Source organism: Rhipicephalus microplus, chromosome 2, assembly GCF_043290135.1.
Source record: "Rhipicephalus microplus isolate Deutch F79 chromosome 2, USDA_Rmic, whole genome shotgun sequence".
In the NCBI taxonomy this organism is placed as follows: Eukaryota; Metazoa; Arthropoda; class Arachnida; order Ixodida; family Ixodidae; genus Rhipicephalus; species Rhipicephalus microplus.
In genome coordinates, this window is record NC_134701.1 from 233,633,660 (window position 1) to 233,648,299 (window position 14,640).

Genomic DNA, 14,640 nt, shown 5'->3' on the forward strand with positions numbered 1-14,640 from the left:
AGACCCAGATATATACGGTATACAGCTATACAAGCGTATACGTCGTTTGCCGGCAAGTAATAGCTTCCATTGTACTTGCGTATTGTACTTGCGCATATTGTACTTGCGTACTTGTAGCAGGTGTCGCTTTTCGGTATCTGATGAGTGACGGAAGATCAACGACCGTGCCACCTATGGGGCTGACGCCCAAGCCAAGACCGTCAATAAGTCAGCGCGATGTTGCATTACAGTGCCAACGTCGCGAGCACTAACGTATCAAGAGCTTGAAGGGAGTTCAAGCCTTGGTGGTCGTTATGAGTAAATAGTTCGTGTCAAGTCCACCATCTTTGCTCTGTACTGTTAAATTGGCACGTTTCAGTAAGCCACTATACGCAACTTTACCATGCCACTCAACATGCTGCCCTTGATGATGGCGCGCATTTTAATTCCGGGGACTACAGTCTCATTTCAATGCGGTAGAAGCGCACAGAAAACCCATGTGCTTAGATTGAGGGGCAAGTTAATGAACACTATGTTGTATAAATAATCTGGAGTCCTCTACTACATCGCGTCTCAATATTATATTGTGATTTTGGCACGTAAACCTTGAGAATTATTCGCCTGACTATTCGTTACGTACAAGTCTGGTAAATAACTTGCATGGAATGAAATACGTTGTAGGTGGTAGCCACGTGTCATACCCGCCGGGCAGTACTGTCAGGCACGTACCTGACAGTATTGTGAGTGAAGATTAGTTAGCTCAGGTGAACAATAATCAATGTGTAAAAACCCGTTATAACTTCTCTTTCCTCTACATATGCGATAATGAAACCGCTATGAAGCCCGAAGTATGTAGAAAGGAGTGCGCAGGTCATTCATTTTATGTGGGCCTATAAGCCACATAAAAGGTATGGCGTTTGTCGATCGATATCAGCCGTTGAGTAAAGCTTTAGATATCCTATCTATTGTCAATTTATCGCTCTATTATATCCTTGAGCCAAGATAATATACTTTACTTCAAAAAATATGTGATAATTGGAGAGCTACTTTTATTAGTAAACAACAGGAATGAGGAAGAAAGTATGAAGAAGGATAAGGAGAAGCAAAAGAATGCAGTAGTACGAAGAAGCTCAGCGTCCATGGAGCAGTGTGGGGCGTCCCTTTGCACGAAGGAGTGGTATATATACAACACCTGTTATGGACCATGCCAAGGATATCATGGCAATGCGCCGGAGTGAGGGAAACAAACACAACGGAAGTAAACGGGCACACAATGGTTGGAGGGATAGGATGCAAGCAAATGGTTAGAAGGCAGTGAAAAAAAGAAAGAAAGAAAGAAAGACAGAAGGAAAGAAATAAAGAAAAAAAGAAAGAAAGAAAGAAAAAGGAAAGAAAGAAAGAAAGAAAGAAAGAAAAAAAGAAAGAAAGAAAGAAAATGATCCATGCACAAAACTACAGTAGTAGATTAAGGGTGACTTTATACACAGAGCTACAGAAACAGCGTGTCCGGTGAGTTGGATATATAGGAACGCTGAAGAGGATCAGCGCAAGCTAAGAGGAAAGATTACTCGCATTGTTTGAGCATTTACTTCGTGTTATGGATGTTATCTAATTTCCTTGGCCGCTAGGAAGAAAATAAACAAATCATAGAGAGAGAATCGCATTATCCGGGGAAGCACGTTTTTTATTAAATTTGTTTCAGTGTCGTTACACCGGAAGACACCGAGCTACTAGTGAGAGCGTGAAAAATCTCATTAGGGATTCGGAATGTTGGCTGCCTTTTCATTCATTCTTTAACATAATTGTGCGCAAGAATTTTTGGGAGTTGCTTTAGAGGTGCTCTTGCCGACAAGTGTGGTCTGTATATTTCCTGAAAGAATTATCTTGCATAGGAATGCGAAAATACATTATTAATTGGACCGGACATGGTGTTGACATTGATTGGGTAGTTTCAAACACACACAAACACACGCACTGCTTTTTTCTGTATGTTGCTCGCAAAGCTTCAAACATTATTCGGGATTCAGTGAAGTGGTTCCAAGCTTTAAGAAATGGTGGAGCTGGTTGGCCATTCTTGGTGATTATAATTTTTGTTCTCGTGCTTTTTTTTTGTTTTTCTCTTCCGCTTTCTATTTGTTTCTGTAATTTTCTGTCTACTTGTATCTCGTTCTCGCTCTTTCAAATTTTATTTCTATTTTTTTTGCATTATTTTCCCCTCTCACCCTGTTTCTTTCTCTATATGTTTTTGTCTCTCTTTTTTCTTACTGTGTCTTCCTCTCCATTTCTATATCTTTTTGAGTCTGTGAAACTCTACAACTTTATATTTGTGGGCTTTTCTCTCTAAGTATACGTTTCTTTGTATCTCTTTCCTTCTATCTCTACTTTTCAACTCTCTTTCTTCATTTCTGTTTGTTTCGCTATGTTTCTCTTTCTTTTTTGGTCTCTATTCACCTCGGTTTTTCTTTGTTTTCACTACCTATTTCCCTCATTTTTCTCTCCCCATTTTTGCTAATGCGTTCTCGCGCCCTCTCTCTCACTGTTTTTCCTTTTCTTTCCCTACTTTGTGTGATCTTTGTATTTCTTTTTTGTCTCATTCCTTTCTTTCTTTTTCACATGCTTCACGTGTTGTTGTTTTTTTTTAGCCGATCAGAGGTTTATTTTAATGCTTGATCTTGATGTAGTTCGTAGCGGGGCGGGCCTGATTTCTGTGCACCATACCTAACTATTGTTTTTCGCGCACGCAAAAGCTTTTACGTAAGGTTGAATAAAGCAGCTCTCCTGACGGGTAATGCTAAGTAAGCTTTGCTAAGACAGGATGTCGGCAAACGTTGTCTGACAGTTGTGTAGAGCCGTGTGTAGAGCCGAAAAGTTGTGTTGATTAGATCAACACAACTTTTCCCGCGAGAATAGTTTGCAAGGTATTGCTCGTTTAAAGTTAAAAGAAGACTTAGCGTAAGTTAGGAGTGTTTCGTAGGCCATTTTCGTAGTTCGCACGCTGCAGTTTCACAACCTTTCTGTTCCTGATTTAGGCGTTGACTAGCGAGTAAAAATAAATATATTCCACAAGTTATGCTTAAAGTTGAGCCTGCCTATTTAAAATTTAAATAATCCACATTTTCAAGCACATGTCAAGGCCATTACAGTAAGCCCATGCGCGTATTTGTGGCATCGTTCGGTGCTCGTAAATTATGTATGCGAGATGCGACAACACATGCTCCAGCCTCGGCAAAGATTACATTGAAGAATGGGGAAGGCAGAAAATATGCGTATGTTAGAGGATTTTTTCCCGTGCTTTACAGCTTGAAAAAAGCTGGCATATGAAAGACAAAAGAGCCCGCTTAGAAACTCTTTCCAGCGACCCGTTCATTACTGCACTCTTTTCAATGCACGATTTGTCTAGGGTGATGCATGCACTTCTCGCGAAATCGCTGGCAGCGATGACACTTGAAGCAGCACAGCAGTTTCACTATCAATTCGAATAACGATACACATCGTTTACTAAATAACACTCACTTGTCTTGCATGCTGAACATCTTCTGTCCATGCATTTTCTCTTAATATCGTGTGCCGTGGAGCTTCTAGCCTTCAAAGCAACACCAGAAGTGCGACAAGGCTTCCTTGGAAAATAAAAGAAGAAACCTCGAGCTCCATAAGCAGCTTCCTATTCTTGATGCATACTTATTTTTTTGACAACCAAGTTTTCGTTGTTTCGAGTAACAGAGCAGTGTTAACACCAAAGCATTCGATAAAACAGCGAGTGCAACAAATATTGTTGGCTCTGCGTTGCTGTATAATGCACCAATAGGAACCGCGCTCCACGTGCCGGAATTGGTGTTAAGGATGTATTGAGGAAGGAACAGTCATGCTGTAGCACTGAGAAAATAATGACATAGCGGCCAGAATTGCGCACGCTATTGTGAGATGTATAGAATACTGGCATACACTGGTTCGTGTCTGCTATTGCCTTCGTTTGCCTATAGGCAGATGTTTCTTGAAATACCGAAGCAAGCAACTTGTACATAACTACCCATTCTTTAGTTCTGTGCTTCAAAACACATACCATTGATGTAAACTATGGGCCAGATTTTTAGGCCTCAATAAAGCGCGTATTAGGCGCCAGAATTAGGAAGATAGAACAACGTTTTAAGCCTCTACCTTTGTAAATATAGCTATAACCTAGTTTCATATCAATGTAAATTATTTTAATTGAAGACGTGCGTAACTATATGTACGACAGAGTAAAAAAAACTTCGGGAACGCTTGAGCGCATGGCCATTTTTTTTATTATTGTGAAGCAATGCCGTGAAGTCAACCAGTGCACCCCGATTTGCATCCAATCATGGGAGTTTCTTTTTAAAAGTTGTGTTAAATTACACAGTGAATCGAAATATTTCCTCCGTTTTCTGAGTTCGACTCATGCAGATTTTGACTGTAGTAGATGTAACATGCACCCTACCTCGCACAATGAATGAGACCTTGATGAGCGTCAGGTTAGCGCAAGTACTTATGGACGTGGTTATTTCCTCAATGGTGTCTCAACTCTTTGAGATTGACATTGTTGCACATAAAAGAAGAAACTGTCCCCCTGCTACCTAGGTCTTGCACTCACGCAGAGCAAGAGGATTGTTCATTGTTAAGAATTCTGTCACCTCAGTCTACACTGTGTCCACAGAAATTGAAGTGCAACTGATGCGGTGGAAAATGGCGCGTTCCCTTCAAATCAGGACTGCTATTCCCTTGTCCTACTAAGTCCCCCTCTCCTAATGTACGGATTCTAACCACTGTGGCATCAGATGAAGCACCATTTTTTGAACTATCGTACTGGAGTACGAAGGCTGACAACCTTGATAGTGCCATTTGAGAAGGAGGTGGAAGGAGTCACGCACATTCACAGCAATCCAAGGGGATTATATTGCGAAGGTCTTTCGTTAACGCTGACGTCGATCTCGTCCGGTGGAACAGGTCAAGTGCTTCCCGGACACGGGATTTATGTACGCGTGCGTACAAGCGTTTTCGCCACCCTAGCCAAGTAACGCTCTCACGCTGCTATCAAGGGCCTATCTTTTTCTGTGTGTGTCTATGGGTCATTCCTCACTCACTCGTTTACAGATAGAGATTAAAAACTTCATGATAGAACTGTTGGAAGCCCAGTGGAATAGTCTGCAAATAGCATTCGTTCAAAACTGGGCACCTTTGAAATTACCACTAACGTATAATAGCGCTCTGAGTCTTTTCTGTGGCTTCTAGCAGATGGTCGTAGAACCGTACTATTGTTTTTGAAGAAACTATTGCGAATAGTTGTGTTTTGTATATATATTCATTTAGAAAAATTTTGAAAGCAACACAAACAAATACGAAGCAAGTGGTATTACGGAAAAAAAATTAAATACTACGCACAATTCTATTTAATCGGATTTCAAGAAAAGAAGCAGCTCTAATAAAAAAAAAAGACCACCTGATGCATTTAACACTATCACGTGTTCCCAGCGCTCGCGGGAAGTAGTAAACACTACAGCAACCAGAACCCGAATTAGATAGCTCATGACCAAGCCCGAGGTCTAACATACCATTGTCGTCCTGGTACGCAAGAGAGTCCAGGTTGTGAGCACAAATCTGACCCATTTTTGTAGCGTTAGCTGCAATAGCCTCGCTGGGCCAATTTCGCGTGTCACTGGTCTGCGCATGCGCACTGATACTCCACCGCCGCCACGCGCGGCTCGCCGCCGGTGTGCGCGGAAGTCGATGCGCTGCGCAGACGATCAGTGTCACGCACAGGAGCCGGCCCCTCCCCCACACTCGGCCGCGGCCGCGCGCGACTCACCGCCGCCGGTTTGTGCTTTCCAGAGGAGGGCCGTCATAGCCTTGGTAGACATATGGACGCCGACGCGCACGCCTTCCCTATGCAGTCGTCATGTGACACTGCGCTGGAGCCGCTTGATAGCGCCTCTGGCTTGCGTTTGCCACTGTGGTATAGTCATGGAGAAAGAGAGTGCAAACGTTGCTTGACGATGCAGTAGGGCGGAGAAGCTTAACTCCTCGAATCCCGAAGTAGTTGTCCGGCAAAATAAATATACATGTGCCACATAATACATATACCGTGTGTGTGTCATTGGAACAGCTGTAAGCATGATAATCAAGCCAATTTTAGACAATCAGGAAAGCTTTCCAGAGGAGTGACGTCATGGCCTTGACAGACGTATTGGCGCCAGCACGGGCGCTGCTATGCTATCACAGAAAGACAGACAATTCGAAATACCGTGTCTGGGCCATAGAGACGGCAGCGTGTTACTTCACTGACCACCGAGCCGTCTTTGTGGCAATAGAGAAGCTACCTGGACGTTGAGCAGAAAATATACATGTGCCACATAATACGTAAGCCGTGTGTGTGTCGTTGCAGCAGCAGTAAGCATGATAATTAAGCTAATCCTAGACACTCTGGAAAGCTAAGAATAATCAGCTGAACCTTTGCTAACGCTACGTATATCCTGGCATAGCTGAGCTAAGCCACTGCCATTTTTTCTCATGCCAAGCGCTAACAGTCCGGAGACAGGAAATTTCCACTTTTCAGGGCTGTTCAGTGGGCTCCCGAAGTGGTGAGCCGGCATGGCTTGCTAGTCACTATTAGTAGGACTGAGCCGGTGCGCGACCTAGTCACGTCTCGCTGAACTCCAAAAAAATGTTTTCAATTCAATTCAAATAAATTCCATTCCCAACCCCAAAACTAGCTTGATCGAAATATTTCACATTGATAGTGTTGCTGACCAAATCGTTCCCGTCGAGAAGAATGCGTAGCAGTGTTTCTCCGGACATCGACTCCCACAGTCCAGAGTTCACGGAAGAGTGTTGCTCCTTAAAACACGTGCCTTAGCAACGGTCAGTGTTAAGAAACGCATCTTTTAATAAACAGGTGGACTTGGAGGAAGCTCTTAACAGTGGCCAACTTCAGTACCAACGAAGGACTGTCCAATGAGCCTACGAATGGGTGAAGGGCCGTGTTCTTCCGGTTCCAACGTGTGCGGGCAGCCAGCAACAACGGCTCAGTGGTTAGTTACTAGGGGCTGTCATAAGATTTCTTGACTGACTGGCTGATTCGGCACAACTATTATTAGGATAGAATATTCCGGACTATCTTTCGTGCTAAAACGTTTAGCTATCTGTCTACCCAGAAGTTGTGACTCCTACCTATACGCATTTTGAACATCGATCTATTGTCGTTCACAGTGTTGGAGCATTCATAGAGGAGAAATTGTTATACATAACTTTATTGTCACTTTCCATGATGGCCAGCCGCATTTATCTGCTTGCCCAACAAAGTGCCAACTTTCAAATGAAACTACGCACGAAACCCCTTGGCAAACGTATAGCATCTCCTGACAACGCCCATATGAGATCACGCGGCATGGAGAGAGATCAAGGTTCGCATTCTCATTTCATGCTCTCAGACACGCCACGAGGCGTTGGATGAGCAGCGCTTACGGCAATTTAGAAGGCGTGCCGCACGTCTTCCTCCAATCGGAGCAAGGAAATTGCAGGGTGCTCTGTACCTTGCGTACGTGGCTTTCTTCGAGTCGTTTCATTCGTTCTACTTTCTTGCTTTCTTCATGGGCATCGTTCGTGCAATAAGAAGTTAAATATGTAAGCCGGGCGGACAGACGTATTGTGGACCGATTCAGACTGATAAAAGTGATTTCCTTTTTTTCCGAATCATTTTTTGTTTTAGAATGAAAATTATTATTCTAGAGTGCCACAACCAGCTCCTTCGTTCGTTTTATAAGCAAAGTTGTGACCACGGTGTGTCGGTTCTTGATCTACGTCGTAAATACAGTGCAAATCAGGGGATATCACAGAGAACAGATAGATAGAAGGCACGATGGCGGCTTGACTACTCTATGCTAGGTTTTGTGAATAAAGGGATCACAGACGGCGATAAAGATTGTGGTCATTTCTCTGAAGCGTGCAATCATTCACCACTGGCCGAAAGCCCTTGCGCTGAAAAAAAAATAGATAGAAAGGCTGGGATCGAAATTAGAAGTGGTCGTGCTGTAGCTCAACTGGATATTGTCTACTCGCTGCTAAATTTATTGTCATGCAAACGTTTCTTCCATCGATTCCGTTAGTTTTCTGCCACTTACCTTACCATTCACGAATAAAAAATCGCGTCCACGACTTAATGGAAATGATCACACCACTGAAAAAGCGTGAGAATGAATCGCAAAAGCTAGACTAGCACCTTCTGGGGAAAGCAGTAAAAAACAAATATTCCACGTAAATCACAATATTTTTTCCACGTCATTCCTCCACCTACGACCATCTGCGCACACGAACGAAATACGCCTCGCAATACATTCAGTTTTCGTTTCACCTGCAAATGATAGCTATCACTTAGTCGGGTATGAAACGTCGATGCAAGACAGTCTCCACCCAGCGATTGCACCTGGTGTGATGCACGGCAAAACAAGGTACCCCTTATGATGGGGAATGTATTCTGCGCGGGGACCTCGCGTGCTCGACGTCCTTTGGATCCATTTCGCTCCACTGGCCAAGGTCTCGCGAGATTGGCTCCGTGTCTTGTCAGGAAACCGCGGTGAAGCTCCGAACGTCGACTGTATACGCGAAGTGAAAATATTGGCCCTGCTATATCTAGTGACACTCATCCAACAGAACTGCTAACGCTTTGCATAGTAAAATACTTTGCAGTTCAGTAAAAATCGTGACTCTAAAACACATTTGCAAAAGTCGGTATGAGTTTCATGCTTTCTGAAGAGGAGGCAAGGCACCAGCATTTGTGAGCTATTTAGTTATTGTTACTACAATGCAGGCCTAAAAGCTTTAAACTGGTATGATGTAAAGTAATTGATTGATTTATAAGTGTGCTTTGGCGTCCCAACACCATGTGAGATATGAGAGACGCCTCAGGAGAAGGCTCCGAAAATTTTGACCACCTGCAGAATGCGGCTCTTCACGTCCATCTTAATGTGAGCACACGGCTCTACACTATTTTCACCTCCATCAAAAATGCAGCCACCACAGCCGGGATTTAATCCCTCGACGTACGGGTCAGCAGCCAAGTACCTCAGCCACTAGAACACCGTGGCGGGGCATGATGTAAAATAACTTGAATCCTCACTACCCTGCTCATGTTTACGGAACAATACAACTGACTGAGATGAAGGAAAAGAAGTGTTTAAAGTGTGTCGTCTTTACCTAATGCACAAGTGACCTTGTGTAACGCAAGGAAGCGAAGTTTTGTGGCTGCGCCTTAAGTCAAGCGCAGTGTTTAGGTGTATTCTAATTAAGCATCGGCTACGGTTAAAGAATCTTGCTGCTGCAGTTTTCTTATTCGGAGAAATAAGTGTTTCTTGATGATGTCAGCCTATAGTGGCCTCAAGAATTCCTGGCATGACATTCTGGCTTTCACCATATATTTCCATGTTTAATTCATGAAAGCACAGTCCGTGTTAACAAAAATTTCTTACGCTAAACAATGCCTACATATGACGCAATTGTATCATCAGTGAACCTTGTCATATCACCAGTCCAACTAATGGCAAGAAATCATCTCAAAACAGAAGTCCTATGAATTTAGTTCCTGTGCTTTTTTTCCCTTTTTATTCACGAGAATTCGCCGCAAGGCATAATAAACTGTATATATGAATATTACTAGTATCAATTTTCTAAACTCTTGAGTTGGTATTGCATTAGTTTACACGTTCTTAATAATGACCAATATAACGTGCATAGCAACAAAAAAAAAACTTGAGCTTTTTCTTTTGTATCCAGGATACAGTTGTTGCTTTGCGTGCTACCTGATTGAAAGTCAAGTGAATGCTTTCTGTAAAAACAGAATAGATCGAACAATTCAGTAATCCTCACTCTGTACTATTAAATGTACCATCATCCAAATAAGCTTCACGGCCTCTATGCAAAGTACTGCTTATTTTTCTTTGGCTATTTCTCTTGCAATAACCCTCAGGGCAGCATGGTCACCGAGCTACAATTTTATAGGACAAATGTCAGAATGATTGTTTCAAGCACGCTGCATTACAACGTATCTCTTGGAGCTCTTCAAACAATTGGCGTCCATGCGCAATACTAATGTATCTCTTCCATCACTGGCTAACTTTCATGCTATTTGCTCCTATGCTTTTAAAAAAGCGACTTTTTGTTATAACGTAATGCGGTGTTTAAAAAGTGAATAAACGGCTGAGCCGTCAAGAAAAGGGCCGAAGGCCCATTGTTTTCGCAATACACTGAGCAATCAGAATGCAGAGCGGAAAAAGCTAGCTGTTCAGTCTGGCAGCGGTTCGCGATGCACTTTGTTCTTTCACTCTTTTTACCAGAAATCACATGTTTATCTGTTTGTTTTCTCTCAGGTGCACTTTCACTTGGATTCTCTGAGGGGCTAGTCCCAACCGGTGAGGCAGCGAAGTGGAAGATAAACGAAACGACAACAGGTAAAAAGGGGGATTTGTGAAGCTCGCTGTTTTTTTTTTTTCCACAGAGTTCATCTTGCAACTTTTCTTTTCGCTTTTACCTGTGCCAGTCAGAGCGCGAAATGGCGAAGGGTGGGCAAAGTTACGGACGCGGCGTAAAGTGGGCCATTGTTTTCCGTATCTCGCCCGCTGAGCCAGCCAGCGACTTTTGTTTAGCCGCTAAGCTAGCCCGAGGTGCCCTAAGCCTCCTGGAAAAGGGTGCTTAGCGCGTTAGTTGGAAACATCCTACTGCATATGCGGCCGGCACCAGGTAAACACTCCCGGAAGATAACACACAGGGCAGGAACGGGAGAAGCTGCTCTTCACTTCCTGTTAGCGTGGGAGCACTAATGGGTTAGGAAGCCTCTGAGTTGCTACTGAATGTTCGCTATCTAAACATTGCCGTGGCTCGATCAACCACGTTCCTTGCCGATCATATAGTGCAGTATCTTGAAAGAGATTGAAAAAGAGATCCAAGGCGGTGAACTTCGCTTAGGTGCTGATTTGATGCGAATAATTCGTTGCGCTGGAAGACTCTGTATGTGAGTGACGGCCAAATGTTATTTGCATTCTTTATTAAAAGCTTTCAAAGCTGACCACGCGTTTTTGAAATGTGACAATACCTGCGACACATGCGTCGAGCGCAGTTTGAAGGTTCATAAATTGTAGCGCCATAAAAGCAGGAGCTGACCTATATCAGCCCACAGTGTCAACAAAGTGTAAAAGAACTTTTTAATATGATAATCCGCGTTTCCATATTTGGAAACTTTGTATTTGAAGCTGTAGTTATCATTAAGCGTATTCTAAATGTTAAACTAAACTACTTTACTTGTATATAACGATTGTGAAGCTGCGGCCGTATGATTGTGAAGCTGCGGTCAGTGTGTTTGGCCATTGGTCGTCTGCTTTCGCTAAATAAATGTTACGCATGATGATTGGCTGAAAAATCCTGGTAGAAATATTGTTAATGTAAACTGCTTTTGTGGGCTTGAGCCTCAGCCACTACAAAAAAATGGGCGGAATAGCTATGCTAGCAGCTAATAGCATCTTTTCCGAAATGTTATAAGTGTAAAAGTGTCATTATTACGTTAATAGAAACTTTTTTGTGGACCAAGTATCATCACACAGCTTAAAACATTGCAACGTGTCTGAAAACACACAATCCTCTTTTTTTCCGCTGCTTACAGCCGCACTAATTGTCTAATGCTATATATTCAGTTGTTCAGGAAGAATAATGCGCCTGTACTAATAGCTTTTCGCGTGGTGAGAATCTTTTGCATCGTACTGCTTTCTGATAACCCTTTCCGTGGCTTTACAGCTTTGAATTTTGCATCGTTGAAGCCTACAGGCGATGTTCTCATACGGACTATTTAAACGAAAAACTGAAATGAGCAGGAATGATACATGCGCGTGAGTAAATAATTTGCAACGGGACATCCATTTGCTGTGTTCCCTTGCGTGCGCGTTCCCTTGTTGCGTTCCCTTGTGTGTTGAACTGTGTTGCGTTCCCTTGTGTGCACGCAGTGCGCGTTTTCATGCATAATGAAACTCGATGTGATGCAGTTTTGAAATCGACAACATTTAGGCATCTGGTTATTTGTACTATGCTGTGCGTAAACGATTTTAAATTTTATTAACAGTGTAGAGCCCTGTTTATGAATATCTAAAGCAGTTTTCAGGTCAGCATCACTTACAGTGCGCCGAGTATAATAGCGTTTTCCGTGATGTTCAGAAAAGTGGTTTAGCTGACACCTTTTTCACTCTCTCTTTCTTTTCCTTTGGCTAATTTTAATGCGTGTTTGGAAGTTTAGTTTCAACTTATTTTGTATTCTTTATAATTTAACCATAGTTGAATACAATTATGTTGTCGGGTTATGTCGAAAACCAATGCTAGCTGAGCTCCAAAGACAGCCTAAATTAACTGGTGCCACTGGCACAGCTAATCCAGCGTGAAAATTGTACTTTTTCATGAAAGAAAGGTGCAAATATGCTGTAGTTTGGATGTTGGAACATGCGACTATTGCACATGCACACACATATCATGATAATTAGACACAAAACTGTATATCACCGTGAAACATACGTACGCAGAATAAACATAACCGGTTTGTCACATTTTAAACTGTGTTGCGGACACTGCATCCGAGTCACTGGGCGTACACCACTTATTGCGCTTCGACGTACAAAGAGATAAAACTGCTCCAACTGCAGTAAGGCGCAAGAGAGTTTAGCAACTGAAATAGGAATCCGACTAGTTGGGTTCCACCTTGCTACACTGCAGCCGTTAAGCAAAAAAAGCTACAAGAAAAATAAAACATGAAAAGCCGAGAATAAGAGCTAAATACTATACAAGAAGCAAAGGAAGTCACCAGCATTGGTATCTTAAAAATTCACTGGCAGCCGTTGTCAGTTCCACCTGCCTCTACTTTCTGCTTTCTCTGTCTATTGTCGAGTTTCGCTCTGCTTAAAAGTAAAAGGAACTGTTTGAATGATTTTGCGTGTTGTTATGTAGAGACATTGAAGAAAATTTATACAATACTACCTTATTAAAATAATGAATGTGATTTTCGTATTGCTTCCATGTTTTGGTGAGTTCCACTCGTATTTTTCAATAAAGCTCAGTTCAGTTCCTAAAGTGTTTTGGATAGTTTTTGTGAGCATCTATTTATTAACTGTCGTAGCACTGTATATTTGTGTGGTCCAGCGCCGCTTGACGTTTGCTGGCTGTGCGGCCGAATAAAAAACCTGCGCAATGAGCTCCACGTGTAATGCGAGTGTGAGATCACAACAATAGGAAATTGATCATTCCACACGTTATGCACAGTCACAAAAAACAACAGCATTGGACGTTTGTTTCATGCTTCCCTCATCACTGGACAGTCACGCAATTTCTTTTCTTCGCTTCAAAGGGCTTAGAGTGATGCAATGTTGATGAAGTGCTACAGGCACGCCAAGACGTGTTTCAGAACCTAATACCGTCAGATTGCACTGCAGTACCTTTTGAAACGTGGTTTACTCTTCACGGATGCTTTATATTTGACAGATTTTCTAAAATTACTACATTTGATATTGCCATCATCTCATTTTACTAGTAATTTCGCAAGAATTGAAAAAATGTTGAGATGTCGTGATGAGGACGAATGTTCAGGAATAGAGCAGTGTCTATGAGATATGCAAGTCTAGATTGAGTTATCGAGCTTACCTTTTCAACAATTTGCAGGGTGCTTCTTGGTGGTCAAAATTTCCGGAGCCCTCCACTACGGCGTCACTCATATTCATATGGTGGTTTCGGGACGTTAAACACGACATATCAATGAGGGTGCTTCATGACAGATCTCCAAAAAACAGGCCGTATTTGAGGCATCTTTAGTCATTGAACAATAATAATCATCTGACTTGGTTGCAAATTGATGCTCTATAACTGTCGGGTTGGTACTGTTCCGTAAAGAATGCTATAATACCCCTATCTGATGATGAGCGTAAAAGAGACCCCTGAACCACCTAGATGTCAAAAATTACTTATGCTCTAATAGTTGTGCACTAGTCTGCAACAAACACCTACCCACCACACCTTTCTAAAACGGTACCGTAATACCGGAGTTGCAGGTCTTGGAGGAAAAAAGAGTGGTCCTCTCTGACTTCGCTCTTTTTTTTTTAATGCGAAGCATTTCTCAGCTAACTTCGGTGACATTGAGCGTATCTATTTATCTATCTATCTATCTATCTATCTATCTATCTATCTATCTATCTATCTATCTATCTATCTATCTATCTATCTATCTATCCATCTATCTATCTATCTATCTATCTATCTATCTATCTATCTATCTATCTATCTATCTATCTATCTATCTATCTATCTATCTATCTATCTATCTGTCTGTCTGTCTGTCTGTCTGTCTGTCTGTCTGTCTGTCTGTCTGTCTGTCTGTCTGTCTGTCTGTCTGTCTGTCATAGGTAAATGACACATCCAAACATGATAATCACGACATGCGTGTTATGTAACAACATGACTACATGCCACACTCATGATGCGCTCGCGGCCGTTTCACTAGCTTCAAATGAGCCAAATTTGGTGTTACATTAAATTTGGTGAAGTCAATGGATGACAAAGAAAAACACGATAATCATGATATGCGTGTCATGTGAGAACATGACTACATGCCAAAGTGAGCACGCCAATACATTT